This window comes from Dermacentor albipictus, chromosome 4 (assembly GCF_038994185.2).
Source record: "Dermacentor albipictus isolate Rhodes 1998 colony chromosome 4, USDA_Dalb.pri_finalv2, whole genome shotgun sequence".
NCBI lineage: Eukaryota > Metazoa > Arthropoda > Arachnida > Ixodida > Ixodidae > Dermacentor > Dermacentor albipictus.
The window spans coordinates 155868509-155883554 of record NC_091824.1 but is presented as its reverse complement, the minus strand read 5'-3'; the positions used below and the strand labels follow the sequence as shown (position 1 = coordinate 155883554).

The window sequence follows — 15046 nt, the reverse complement described above, 5'->3', positions numbered from 1 at the left end:
AAATTACTTTACGGGAAAGACATTGTAGAAATCGTTGTAAAAGTTGTATAAGTATTCCGCTTTACACCGTTCAAATTAACTGCCAAGATGCAGCCGACGATGGAGACATTTAAATTAAGGCGCTTGTTATCGGAACACGTTTCTGTTTTTTTTTTTTCGCTTTGCTTAATCGAGCTCTCCACCATTCAGAAATTTGGCTAATGTCGTTTGTGGGCGCTGCGCAGTGCATTGGCTTTGCAATGCCGCACTTTTCTGCGGTAAATAATTAGGGAGATTCGGAAGTTTCGCTCAGCTTAATGATAACGACTCTTTACACGAGCAATTAGCTGTGACAGTATAATGTCAGAAGCAGCTCTTGTGTGCTCAATGTTTTTCAGTCCTCCCCTTTTATCTCGTTTGTTGTTCCCTAGCAAGGCAACCAAATGCTTTGTTTGATTCGCTCTCAAATAAAATCTTATTCCTTTCTTTCCTCCGAGCCCCTCCCAAGGCGAGGAAATGTTTTAGTTATTTTTAAAGTTGCCTGCAGTAATTTGGTCTCATTACCATTTCTTAGGCCCTGCGTCGCCTCTCAGAGTAGCGTCAGGTAATGTCTTCCACGTAATTACCGACGGCTAATTAAGGTGTGTATCCGCATAAATGAACCGACAGGATCTTTGTCCATGAGGGGCTAACGTGTACTGCTTCCTTAAACAGCAAATAATGCTGGTTGGGCGAGCGGTGCGCCGGCATGATTCAAGAAATTGCCCTGAGAGCGGACGACGCGCCAGGAGAAAAAAAATTTCAAAGTTTAGCCATAAGAGCGAAGCAATGAGTGCGATAGTAACATGTAACAATATTACGTGAAGACTCGCCGCTGTATTGGCAGTATGGAGTTAAGTGAACCTAAGCTGACTAAGTACAAATGAGCTGATGTGCTATAGATTCCTCTGAAACTTGCCATTGGACAATTTCATTTTTGTTTATTGATGAAAGACAACGTCTTTCTTGGCGATTTTACCACCACTTTTTTCCATCGAGTATGCTTGAAACTTCTTTCCTAGGCCGATCCCTGAGGTAACGAACAGCCGCGGCAATAAAATGACATCATTTTCAGGGTTGAGCTGTGTTATAGTTGCGCACTTTTAATACCTAAGTATGTGAGGATTTAAGATAAAAGGCATGCGCTGTCGGTGTTTTCTTTCATGACATTTGTTCGTGAGGTGCCGTTCTCGAAATTCTGAGGAATAATGTCAGGAATGTGAGACCTATATATATATATATATATATATATATATATATATATATTGTCACGGGGTAGTGACGTTACAGAACACAGTAGCAATACTGTGAAAGACAAAACTAGCTTTTATTAGGTGAACCTGTGCCCACAAAGAGAGGCTACACTTAAAGCACAACAATAGCGGCAAACACAGTCGGCGATGGTCGAAAATCGTATCAGTGGGTCAAGCGCGTCGGCTTTTGTACATCAGTCATCCAATGTTCCAGAGGAATCGCTGGGACCCGTGTGCCTTCCACAAAGTTCTAGATCATTCGCGTCGCACGCATATATATATATATATATATATATATATATATATATATATATATATATATATATATATATAGATAGATATGATATGTCTTGCACTTGCATTGCACCACTAAGAATCTGGCGTGTCTCGCTGGTGTAATCTTCCTTCGTATAATTATCGTATATTTCGCTATCACTAATACTGCCTTGCCTTCGCGGCTAAACTGCAGCCCCCCCCCCCCCCCTCTCTCTATCTCTCTTTATTTTTTTGCGAGTCCGAGTATAAGCGCTCCTGCGCGTGAGTGAGTGAGTGAGTGAATAAACTTTTATTTGGTCCAGCAAAGCGCGATAAAACGCGCACCTGGCTAATCCCACGACGGGACTGACAGATCTAGTCTGCCGGCCCGATCGCGGGCGCGCTGGACGGCCAGGATTTGATCCTCAAAGACGGGACTTCGCAGGAGGGCGTCCCACTCTTCCTTGGTGAACTTCGGGCCCAGCGACCGCACTCCCAGAGCTCCTGCGCGTGACTTTGTTGATTCTACTTCGAGTGAATCCGGCTTGGCCTGATTTCGGTTAGTGAGTGAATTATGCAGGGTGCCCCTACTATCAAGCACCAAGACTTAAAGTAAGAGCAGTTTCGTTACTCGAAGAAAACCTAGTACATATTGTTACCAGTACAATGGAGTAGCCACCAGTAATTCTTTCGTTCCTGAAATGATGATGATAGTCGGCGCGTGTGGTCTACCGCCACGTTTCCATGACTGTTATATTGTATTTGCGGCCTTGCAAATACAATATATTGTCATTGCAGCTCCCAAAGCAAGGATCATTTTTACCACCTGCTCATGAGAGAAAGACATGGCGACTGGTATGAAACAAAACACACCTTTGAACTTTTGCGCTGATGTTGTCCATTCGCTCTTGTGGTGATAGGTTTTGTAGAAAAAACGAAAGAACAGCTATCACAGCTTGTTTCTAATTAACATGACACGCGACGTGTTACTTCGGCTGGGGCGCCGCAAATAAGGCCTTAACTAGATCACGGTGCTTTACAGCAAAGTTGTATATGGCTAGCCGATTCATCCGTTCGTGCGTCTGTCGCGTGTACGCCGAAAATTCCTCCTGCGAAACTCCATGCGAATCCACGAAAAAAAAAGCGGAAGATAGGGGCGTGGTTGGCTGCGCCAGTAGTGGCGTCGTTGCTCCCCGTTGCAGCTTAGCGGGTGGGCAGCAGTTTCTTTGCGGCTCCGAAATGGGTTAGAACTGAGGTGAAACAGCGCGAAAAAGACGAGGACTCAGGGAAACAAATACCACAGACAAGCGCTGAAGAAATTTGCATTAGTAAGATCTTAATGAGGGCTAGTTGGTTTTTTTTCGCGCTGTTTCACCTCAGTTCTAAGTATGAACCAACTAGCCCTCATCAAGATCTTACTAGCCGAAATGGGTGAGCCACGCGACATACGTACTCCTGAGGAGCAGGCACCCTGTATATATATTTAAACTGCTCTTCTCCCCATAAGAATATATACAAATAACGGTGGTCTTCACAGACCACCGTCAGCTGCACTTGACTCCTAGAAGAGATCGGGCATGTGTCGAGCGAGTTCTGAACAACACTTTGCGATGTGGTAACGCGGTTTAAATAATGGATCCGGTATCTCAACGCTCGCAATTACCGCTAAACCGTCACTGATTTTTTCTTTCTTTTTGTTTTTATGCGGAGGTGGAGAACGTGTTACGAGTACATTGAAGGAGGACTCTTCTTTGTTAGGAGTACGCCAGCTTTATTCTCTATAGTACTTCTCATCCCGAAACACGCAGCACTGACCCTTGGCCTACATACACGTGTGCGACAAATACTCTAAGTGAATTGCCCAGATATGGACAGATCCTATCGCCCCGAAAAGCTGCGGCTTAAGTTGTGGCCCAAGCCATGAACAACAAGTGTGTTTGTTCATCGTAGAGGGCAGTGGTGGCGTTTTCCAGACTTAGCGTACGTGTCGCGCAGCAGCCACCTGATATTCAAACATAGTTTATGGCAATGCGTTACGATAACAGCAGCCGACAGTACGCTACAATCAAGACAGGACTTACGGCACGCAAACGCGCTACTGACGTGTGCTACCCTCCACCTACGCTTATTTACGTTATATCTGCTTGCTCGGCTGTCGCCCTATCAGTGGACTCATCCGAGCAAGCATACAGCACTATTTCACTGTACATATTACCGCCTTAGGAATGGCAACTGATCTCAAAAATTCTAAGTCGATGTACAAGCAAAAATTGCAAGCGCCTAGATGGCAGTGACTGAAACGCGAAATTTAGTATCTAAGCCAACTTAGCAAAAGCGTAATGGCGCAAAAACTAGACAATGACTTATCTCGTTTTTTGCGCTATTACGCTTTTGGTCATGTACTAGCAGGCCCACACGGCTCTGGTTAGGCCAACTTGGCTTGGAAGACTTTTCACTGCTATAAGAATTTTTTTTTTCAAATATATGAAATGAAGCAGCTCCAGGCCTACTGCTTCCAACCATCAACCTCTACGACGCCATTTGACGAGAACTGCCCAACTAGAATTTAGAGGCTTTATTTCACCTAATTTGTCTCGGTGCAACTGTCGTAAATACAATTCAATGTACCGGCAGGTGGCAGAGGAAAACAGTAAAAGATTGAACAGCTTTATGAAGATTTGTTGCTGTGGCTGTGGCCACACTGTGGCCACACAATGAAGTCCATCTGTCTCAATGAGCTGTTGGAGTATAATATTTTAACGTGTGGAGTTCTTGCACGCGTGACGCCTCGGTATGACGACATCACCAATCTGTTCTTCGCGTTATGTGTGCTTATCATGAACGCGCACTGCACTCTTGGAGCTTGAATGCACATTTTTAGGTTCCAGAGAAAATAATGAATTCTAGCCTTATAGATACTGGCGGCGCTGGCAGCACATTGCGATCAAAGAAAACCTACAACGGGGTCTAACTTATCACTGCAACGTCATTACAAATTCTGTATACACGTGACTACTTTACATTGAAGATTCCGTCAAGGGATGATGCGTGCGATGACGACGATCCTAAGGAGGTGGTTTCAGCAGCTTGTCTATAGCATTTTAGCTGTAGAAATTTTTAGCTTGTCTGCAAACGTATTACCGTTTCCTGAGAGCCGGGTTACCGGATACGTGTATATGGCAGCAACAACGCGGGTGGCGACTTCTTGTGACGCTGAGTTTAATCAGAGAGTACTCAAAAGTAATACTGCACTGACCTAAAATATTCTGCTTAAGTGCTGGTGTAAAGCATTGGTAACGACATAGTTGTTACAAAGACACTTCGTTCAGGATTTTCATTTGACGAGAGCACTCACGCAGCGCCGGAATGTTTCAAGTGCATTGCAGATACAAAAATTGTCACACGATGTCGCTACCAGCTTTGCTACTGCCCTCCACGACTCCAGTATACAGGCAATCATCCGCGAACGGTAAGAAGCTCAGGGACTAGGTAAAACTCTCTTACCCGCCGTGGTTGCTTAGTGGCTATGGTGTCGGGCTGCTGAGCATGGAGGTAGCGGGATCGCATCCTGGCCGCGGCGGCCGCATTTCCATGAGTGCTAAATGCGAAAACACCCATGTACTTACATTTAAATGCAGGTTCAAGACCCCTAGGTGGTCTAAATCCACATTTCCGGAGTCCCTTACTACGGCGTGTCTCATAATAATAAAATGGTTTTGGCACGTAAAATCCGATAATTTAATTTCAATTTATTTAAAACTCTCTGTTAAAGGCCAACTGCAACGAAACTTCAATTTGGCTTAATTGCTAATTTGGCTAATAATTCGGCTAATTAATTAAATAATTAATTTGGCTAATAAGCGATATAAGCTACAGATGCGGTCTTGGCAAGGCTGCAGGCTTGGTACTTGTTTAATTATCTTATCAGCAGCCTTACAATTGCCCACAAGCTGATGATGCCTGCGCCTGGTTGTCAGCGGATATGACGTACACGTCTCACCACGTCTCCTCCTCCGAGATTATTTCAGCGTTCCGCTGGCGAGCGCTGGCGGTGCCCAAGCTGTCAGAGACTGTACACTGGATCCAATGGATGGAAAAATGTAGATTTGCAAATACAGGAAGGAAGTAATCAGAAAGTAAAATCTGTACGATAATACAAAGGGCAGTGCCTGGCTACTTCAAAGCCGAGCTGGCTGTCTGAGCGCAAAAGCATACTGGAGCAAATATTCGCAACAGGATGAGGAATATGTCTGCAGCTGGAGAAGTCCGGAAACGACTCAGCATATCGCAATAGAATGCCACAATGTTCACCCAGTGAGACCCGCAGAGAACGTCCATTTCCAAGAAGCGTTGGTATTCAATGAGGATGCGAGCATTAACTGGTCGGCAGTCGAGATAACTAAGGGATGTTTAGAGTATTGATGGAGAAAGAAGCGGGGAAGACATTGATAGAACGGTGATCGTTACACGAATAAGTAACTGCACACTATATATATATATACAAGTTTCAATGAGAAAATATCAAGGAAAGATAAACCTACTGCTAGACTGTGACAGATGTAGTAAAACCTGATTAGATCATGCACGCTAGAATGACTATTTGTCGCTGACCTATCGCTGATTTGTCGCTGACGCCGATAAAGTTATTCACCATCAGCATCGCCGCCGCCGCCACACCACCACCATCATCATCACAACCACCACCACCACGTAGGTCAGGCCGGGAAGCCATACGTTCCGAGGTTGCGAGTTATGCGCCAGATGAGGCGAGTGGCAATGACGGCATTTTTTCTGTTTCAGTATTTTTTCGAGCACTTCGTGACCCGTGCACTTGCATTTGAAACGTGAAACTTTCCGCGGAGGCAACTCTAATGTACCTGAAACAATGCTTTCTGCACGGACTAATATTTCGTTGCAGTTGGCCTTTCACTTTTTTGCTACAGCATTGGTGCTATCAAACCCACAAACGGCACGTTATACGTGCGTGCGTAAATTAATCCGCGCAGCGGAATGATGTCACAACCCTCCCCCTCAAAATTACAATCTCTGGGTCAACAATGAGGAATAGCTTACCGGCAGAGGGAAAGCGCCGCGCGAAATCTATGGTAGGCTGAAAATGCTTACCGATATTAGCTCGTGGATAAGCCACCGGTCGCAAGATTGAGCGCACGATAGCAATCGGGCTATGCGAAATATGGCGTATATCGTTTACGTCACAGCCAACTGAAGATAACGCATGTCATTAAGGCCTGACGGCTGTGCGACAGGTCAGTCCTCTTTGGGAACACGAGTCGGCCGGCGCAATTGAAGCTATGATGGGTCGCGATGGCGGCAGCTCATGTTATGAGTGTTGCGATAGAACCTGCCACGTCTCTTCTGGGGACACCGCATTGCCGAGTTTGGAACGGAATAGCTCCGAAAGGTTTGGGCCCTTCAAGCCCACATCGGGGAACGCTGATGGAGCGTCACCTCGCTTGTAGTTTTGCATTACACTGATCAAAAAGCGAAACATTAAAACATATTGAGGTCAAACCACCTGTCAGCATAAATAACATCTACATGAAAATAAATCAGACGTTACAGATTTTTCAGCCATACTTAAAGCAGAAAGGGCACGAATCTCAACAAAACTCCACGTTACCATTGAAGCATTTGATTAGGGAAGACAAAGAAAAAAAATATTGCACGAAGCATATATAATTTCTTATCGATTGCCACATCCAAGTTGTAAGGTTGGTAGCCAAACCGTTTCTTTTTTCGCTCATTCCATGTTGTTTCCAAGAGGTTTGTTATTTCAAAATTATTTTCAAGGAGACAACAGCCGCTGCTATTTTAAACCCTTTATAAGGTTCCACAAAAGCTTCCTCCGCTTACTGCAGTTCATAGAAAAAATGGCCTTGCTAGAATTGCGATATATAGAGGACGGTATAGAGGGAGAGACGCTAAAATGAAGGCCCTTTTAGCTTCTTGCGATGCCGAGAAGTTAACAGCAGGGATTCAATCAATGCGATCAATATACGAGGTACGGCTTAAAGAATGACAACCTTTTCACTGCGAACGCAGTTGATCGGGCTCTTTTTTTTTTTTTCGTAGAAAGAAACATTGCGTTCAATGATTCCGCTGGATCGGTATACATTTTTCTTTCTTTCGTGTTTTTGCAATTGTTCACTGGGGCGAGATAGCATGGAGAACAATAATGCGCACGTCGGCGCTGCTCCCGGTGACGCCGCTAAATATGACGCGCATTTTGGTTAGCGAAAATCGATATGTCTGAAAACACTTAGCACTGGAAGTCACCGGGCGGTCTCCAGGAGCTAAGATATTCGCGATCGACAACTACGCTTCCTACTTAATCATCTTGAAACTATAGGGCCTTCATACACAAAAAAAAAACGCATGGAGACACCGACTATATATATAGAATCAGCTTTACTGCTCAAAAAACAAACAAAAAAATAATAATATTCCTATAATTGCACGCACAGTTGAGCGCCTGCAGACTACATATCGCTTGCTGATTATATTGATTATATGCATCCTCAAAGGAAGTGTTGTCGAGATTTATGGACGTGTCACCGCATGTTCCGATAGCCTCACGCACGTCCACGTATGAGGAGCGTATTTATCGTCCATTGTTACTGATAACGGTCAACAGAAGGACGAAAGAAAGAAGCCAGCCTGCGAAGTATTGAACCACAAGGTTCCTAAAAACCAAAACCGCATGGCTTTCGTAAACCATACGAGAAGTTTTACCGCGCACTGATGTGAAGTTTAACTAGTTAAATTACGTGAGATTTTATTTAAGTGGCACTATTATTAATATTTACAAACAGCATTTTCGGCATCGTAGTGAGGTTTGTATTGCTCATGTGTTGTTTCGATTTTATGTGGCATTTCTTTTGTCTTTATTTGATAGGGGGCTGGTTTTAAAGGTTTTAAGATATTTCTATATTTTCTTTTAGTGCTTTTAAACAAAAAGGGGGATTTTACATCACCTGCTATCATTTTAGAAGCTTCTAAGATTCATGGTCAAGGCCTTGTTTTTACACATGTGCTATGGGCGTGCAGTTTTTATATTTTAAGATTTATTACAGCGTAAGCTGTTATGGGCTTATTCCAATAGCCATTTCGGTTGGCGATCAAGTCCGCTTCCGTCGCTGGTGTCCGGTGTCCGCAACAGCTATCGCCGGGAATAAAAAAAAAACTGTTCCCATTGAGGTCGAACCCGGGCCCACTGCGTGATAGTCAGCTACTCTACCATTGAACAACGCCCGCGCTTTTTATGCGATGCATACTAGCCGCACAACCACGCTCCTCCTTGCTGCGCCGCGCGCGGCCGCGTAGCTACCATATGACGTCATAACAGCTGCAAAAGCGGAGGCTCAACTCGTGCGCTCGCTTGCGGCCGCGTAGCTACATAGCCGGGTCTCAGCTCGTGCGCTCGCCTGCATGAGTTGTTTCTTCGTCTAGCCGAACCAAATATAGCCAAGCAACAGCAGTTCACCAGGCTAAACAGTGGTTCAACAACTAAAATAAAGGCTTGTATGCTTCGCATCCTGGGCTTAACCTTAGCTAAGCCACAGCCATTTTTTACATGGCATTTGTTACAATGAATGAAATTATGCATATGTGCAGGAACTTTTTAGCCCGATATGAGCGGCAGGTGGTCATAAGTGATCACTTGCCAATGAGCAGTACATACAATTAAAAAACGTCACATATAGCAACATCTTCCATCAGAACAAAAACTTGAAGAGAGAACTAACTAGGAGAACACATAACGAGCCCAACAATTATTCCTTCGATAATTTTGTTTTTGGGGTAGCAAGTACGCTAACACCTCCTTCTGAAATTCATGACATGAAGTTGCAACTATCGCAATGCAAATGTAAAGTTAGGCTCACAAGCAGGCGAATTCTGCTAGCACGGCGCGCATTTCTTTGCCGAATGAAAACGTTACAATGTAACAAAGCTGTAAAACCATACTGCTTCAGATTTATGCATACGTTTTCTATACCAATCTTCTGGTACAATTTTTCTATAGCCAATTTTCTGTTCATTATGACAATACTGCATTTAACGACCCTCCTTGTGGTTACCCAATCTCTTTAGTACATTTATTGCAAGAAATTACGGTACCAGCCCATGTGCGCAAAACTAGAACACAATTTGCTAAAGTGGTCTTCCAAGAAGATGGACTCGGTTGTTCTACGCTTTGTCGTCACTGCTCTCCACAGTACTACCTATAAAGTGCTTTGCCAAGAAAGACATATGGACAACAAACATTTTCTTAAATATTCCAAATTAAGCAATATTGACACGTGTACCTTATTTTTATTGAGTGACTGCGTTCCACCGTCTAACAAATGTTATCGCTCAGTGCGGGAGGCACCCTCATGGACGGGAAGTTTCGCGAATGTTATCGATGGTTCTGTTCTCACCGAAGCTTGTGTAATCCGATTGCATGTGCGACGCGAATTGTGCAGAACTTTCTGAAAGACACGCGGGCACCACCGATTACTCTAGATGCTTCGATGACTCGTGTATAAAAGTCGACGCGCTTTACCGGCAGATCAGATTTTCGACGATCGCCGACTGTGCTCGCCGCTATCGCCGTTCTTTGAGTCGCGTGTTTTTGAACGCAGAAGTTCGCCCAACAAAACGTTAGTTTTGTCATTCCCGATTTTGCCGCTTTCTTCACCGTCACTACTACGTAACAATATGAAACGCAGGACCGTATTATGAAACATTTTTTTCTTAAGTTCCGTTGGCCTTACCTATCTTCTTACAGGGCACACGCCTTTACGTTATCTGGTTGAGGCGGGTTATACGAGTAGAGTAGAATCAGTGGCAAATACTCTGTACGTACTAAAGCCCTGTGCGGTGGTCGAGAAGAACCTGCAACACTTAAAAGCATAGAGTCATTTGAATCACACAATGTTTAACGCATTCACAATGCATCGAAGAAGACATTTCTTTCGGGAAAATACTTCAACATTGTATGACGCACTATCACTTGGTTAATTTTTATGGTTTCCCTGGATAATTGTTATGAATTGTTTTTGTACATTAACCGTTTTGTTAGTCGGTAACGTGTTGACTAGAGTCATTTCAGGGAGACATCTTTCCAGTTCACGTAACTAAACATTTGGGCTGCGTATTGCGTCTCCCTACCTCACATCTGCGTTGTGATGAGGTGATGTATTGTTCAATTACGTGAAAAAATGATCAATTCAGGCCACCTTAATCACAGCATACTCAAAGCTAAGATGACAAATATGTATATATTTCACTTATAATGACGCTCCTTGGGCCTTGGTAAGCGCCTTTATGTTAACAATACGGTTAATCAAAACAGCTAATATTTTCGCCTTTTGTAAGCACGCGATCGAATGTTTATCCAAAGCACTGTTTTAGCTTGTTAGAACATATGTTCAGTACATTCGCCCAGTTGATTGCCAGGATTTTCCGAGAAAGTGGGGCTACTAAAATCCGTTGTTATGCCATCTAAAAGCATCTGAAAGATCTGCGTAATGACTCCAAGAGAAAGTTCGCTGAGCAATAATTGAAAAGGCAAAGGAGGCTATCGGGATTTAAGCAAGCGACTCTTGACCTTTTCAATACTGATTGGCCTCGGTTGTTCGAACACACAAGGGGACAGATAAGAACAAAAGCGTAACTACATCATTACTGCAGTTGAAATCCGTCGAAGGTACGAGTGGTGTGTCGAAGAAGGCCTCTTCAACACCATACAGTAACACCTCGAGTACAATCAGCGCACTACAAAGTATCAATGAAGGTGCTTAACAGTGCTTGAAACAAGGATTTAAGAGGGGGGCTCCGTTTCTCGTTCACTAGGGTGGAGAACTACCCAGGATTGACCCTTAACAGCCTGCGTAGTGTCTTGCCAAATAAATACAGGAGCTGAAAAAAAGACATTGTTCTCGTTCCTTCTTGCCATTAGACGGGCGCCAGTACAACGTACTGTAGAAAAAAGAAATACGTGCTCCCATTTGCCAAATAAACTGTTCGTAGAAATGCACGAAATCAGTACAGTAATTGCTGCGACCAGTTCATCTTCTTCCGGCACATCGCTGCCTTTGAGTGCGCTCAAGGCGATGGTTTTCCCCAGCAATCGCACTGCCTACGAAATATCAAGCGATGTTCGGTCGCAAATAAACGAGTTTCGTTATACCTTATGCTTGAACAACTCCAGCTAGCTGCCACCTGCCTAGTAATTGCTACGTCGGATTACCCTGGCTTTTGCTCATAGCCCTTTTCGCTGCTTTAGTGAAAGGATTTGAGTATCTTGCGAAACATAGAGCGGTGATCTTGGCGCAAGAAGGTGAGTAAGGATGGCGACACGTGTTACCCAGACCAACAGCCGAAGCCAGACATTCCGATAGCCCCGCACGATCAAGGTCCCAAATATATCCAAGCTTCAAATAACCGCGGCGAAAGAAGTATTAACGACTGCCGCAGGAGTGCTCTCATTCGAGCGAGCAAAAGGAAACCGGAACTCATGTTCACGTATAGGCAATGAGAAACCATTCAAGGTGGATGGGCTGCAGCTCACCTATCACAAGGTATTACACTGGCATCAGGCACGTACCCAGGATGTCTTTTTAGTGGAGGGGGAGGGGGGCAACCCCAACCCAAGGTAACTTTTCTATGCAAATGAGGGGGCAAGGGGTACCTTTACTAGTACGAACGTGAATAATGCCCACCGTTCGCAATAAAGGTGCGTAAACTCGCAAAGTAGAAATTAAATATAGTGTATCTCACAGGGACGACTGTAAGATACACCTCTCCTTTACTTGGCACACAAGGAATCACATCAAATGTACAGTCGCGGACAGAATATTATGGACCATGAAATCTAAGAAAAAGCTGAATATCTCCGCAACCTCACAACGCAATCTGGTATTTGCATTTTGGGCCTCGACTAGAATATGCTAACAACGTTGTCGTGGGCAGTTTTACTGGTTACTGCTACAGGCTGCTCGGGAATTGAACGTTTTCAGAGATACCGTGGTCCATTTTATTCTGTTCGTGACTGTACTTGCACAGGAAAGAAACGTAGGAAGGATACTGCCAAGAACAAGTAAACAAGCGAAAGTGTAAAATAAAAATTTATAGTAGCGTTTTTTTTTTTGCTCTGATAGAACTATAGAAAATGATATATTTGTGCAACAATCACAGTTCTTTTGGATCCCTCATTTTCTTCTGCACCAAGTTAAATGAGAAAACCGACTACTGTTGTTATTTGGGAATATGCGTAACGATCAGCGGCCGTCAGTACCGTAACCATGTATAGCGCAGACGCTGCTATTCTAGACACACTGAGCCCACCGCTGAAGGTTAGAAACGCACCCACACAACTACAGTAGAGAAGTGCCTGTGTCGGCCGGTTCGACTGATAACTGTAGCAGCGTCATTCAAAACACACGGAATCATTCTACACTTCCGGCGGCGTTTTCTCTACTTCCTTTTTCCGCACGTTCCGTGTCCGCGCAAGCTTTCGCCTGCGTTCTAACTTGACCTCAGTAAGGCCAAACGCGTTCACTTGCCCGAGTGTGGTTCATAACTTGAACGACCGCTCAGCGACGTTAAAGTTAGACATGTATGCTTTCGCATTCACAACTCATAACAAGTGCTTACGGGTCCTCGAATTTTCGTTTTTATTTCCCTGTTATCTTATTTGTTAAATCATGAACGAAATCACGTTTTTCGTCAAGCATACCAAAGTAATCAACTACTGGTCATGAATGAGGAACAGTTACCCCGTGGAAGACTCCATCATGTGCAGCATGAGAAGACTGTACTTCTATGTTTCTGCCACATTCTCCCTAATAGCATCTGAGCGTTTTCGTTATTACAAGTGCGTCGCCTGAGACACAAGGCCATCCTTTCATGAAGGTGTTTTGTGAGAAGACCGCTTGGCATGCTTTCCAGCATTGTGCTAGTTATACTCAAGTGAAGAGAGCTTTTTGCCTCTGCAGGATTTGTTTTGCTAACTTACCTACATACTCGTCTCTGGCACCATAATATGCCAACTATTTATAACTTAATGTATGGGAAAAACTCATTTAGAGTTCCGTCCTAACTCTCGACGCAGGCTAGAAATTTGTGTTTTTTCTACTCTTGTCTCCATAGGCGCAGCGAATCGCACGCAAGCCTCTATTCTTTCCGGTTAGGTGGTTATTTTTCTGTGCTTGCTATGACGCATGTGTGGTGTTGGCCAGTCTAACTCAGCGGTATATGCACAGCTGCTTCCGCAGGCGCCAGAAAAAAAAAGAAATACGATCGTCTGAACGTCGTCGCAGCCTACGCGTGAAGGCAAAAACCTTGAACCATTGACAGTAAACAAGAAGAGAAGTCAGAGCCGTTGCATGAAAACATGATCTTGCTGAAAGAAAGGTGTCAGTGCCGAAGAATTCAATATGAATTACCACCAGTGTTCTACCTATTACGTATGACGCTAAACAAGATTTGTCAATCCCTCGCTCACGAAGACACAAATATTTGGATTGATTTTTGTTTACATGTGTATGTGGGCATATTCGATGGTAATGCACTGTTGTCTTGTTTCATGCTGTTAAACCTGCAATATCGTATAAGCGCTATTAAATTTTTTACCGTCCTTACCACTGTTAGTGCCAGAAAAGTGCCGGCCTTACCCCACAGTCAGCCAACCCTACCCCCTCCCTCTTCCCGCCTTTTCTTTTTTATCAGGTTCACTGCATCTGTAAAAGTGAAAATTACCAAACCGAATTACTGAACCAAAAGACAGAGATGCATCGTGGACTTCTCAACAGTATATAAATGTGACCTCCTCCACAAGAAACAAAGCGGAGCCAAAAAACGCTGGACGTCTTGTATATAAGCAACCTCCCGCCCGGGAGGTTGCGCCAAAATTCGAGTGCCCGCACTTCAATCAAAAGACAGTTCTTGTAGAATAAGCGCAACGTGTCTCTAATGCTATCATGCCGAAATTCAGCCAGACGACGGACCAATGAGCCCTGCACGCCATCTGTACTTACGTGTGTGACCTAGGTTGCAAACCTGTAAGATATAATCAACGTTTAAAGGAAGCGAATAACCATAATACATAACCCGTGTTTTCGACAAATTGGAAGCTAAGAGAAAACCTCGTAGTTTCGACTCTATTGCAGACTTTTCTGAACTGTTATTAAAAATGAAGGACTCACTTAGGCAAGGGTCCCTTACGAAACAAAAGACAGAAAGTATCATGAGAATGGCTGCGGTTCATCCGTTAAGTTCTGTACAACGCAGTACCTTCATCAAATCGTAGTTCACTCTCTTTGCCTCGGACGTTCGCAAACAGGATGTGGACTTTACTCTTAAAATTGGTGCGCCGCGAGAAATTGGATCCCCAGGGGCAAAGCATGCAACTCGGTGAACATGTACTCTTCTCACCACTTTGATTTAGTTTTACAAACGAAAAAAAATATTTCTGCAGAGGGAACTAATTTCTCTTAAAAAGCCCAACACAACTG

General features: G+C 44.1%; 2 protein-coding genes across 3 annotated transcripts in view; one reads left to right on the top strand and one right to left on the bottom strand.

Annotated features, from left to right (window-relative positions):
* LOC135903823 (galactosylgalactosylxylosylprotein 3-beta-glucuronosyltransferase S-like) overlaps nucleotides 1-15046 on the top strand; it is a 135936-nt gene that overhangs the window by 18843 nt on the left and 102047 nt on the right. The gene's annotated exons all lie outside the window — the stretch shown is intronic.
* The window catches only part of LOC135903824 (neuropeptide F-like), a 137976-nt gene that overhangs the window by 43001 nt on the left and 79929 nt on the right, over nucleotides 1-15046 (bottom strand). The gene's annotated exons all lie outside the window — the stretch shown is intronic.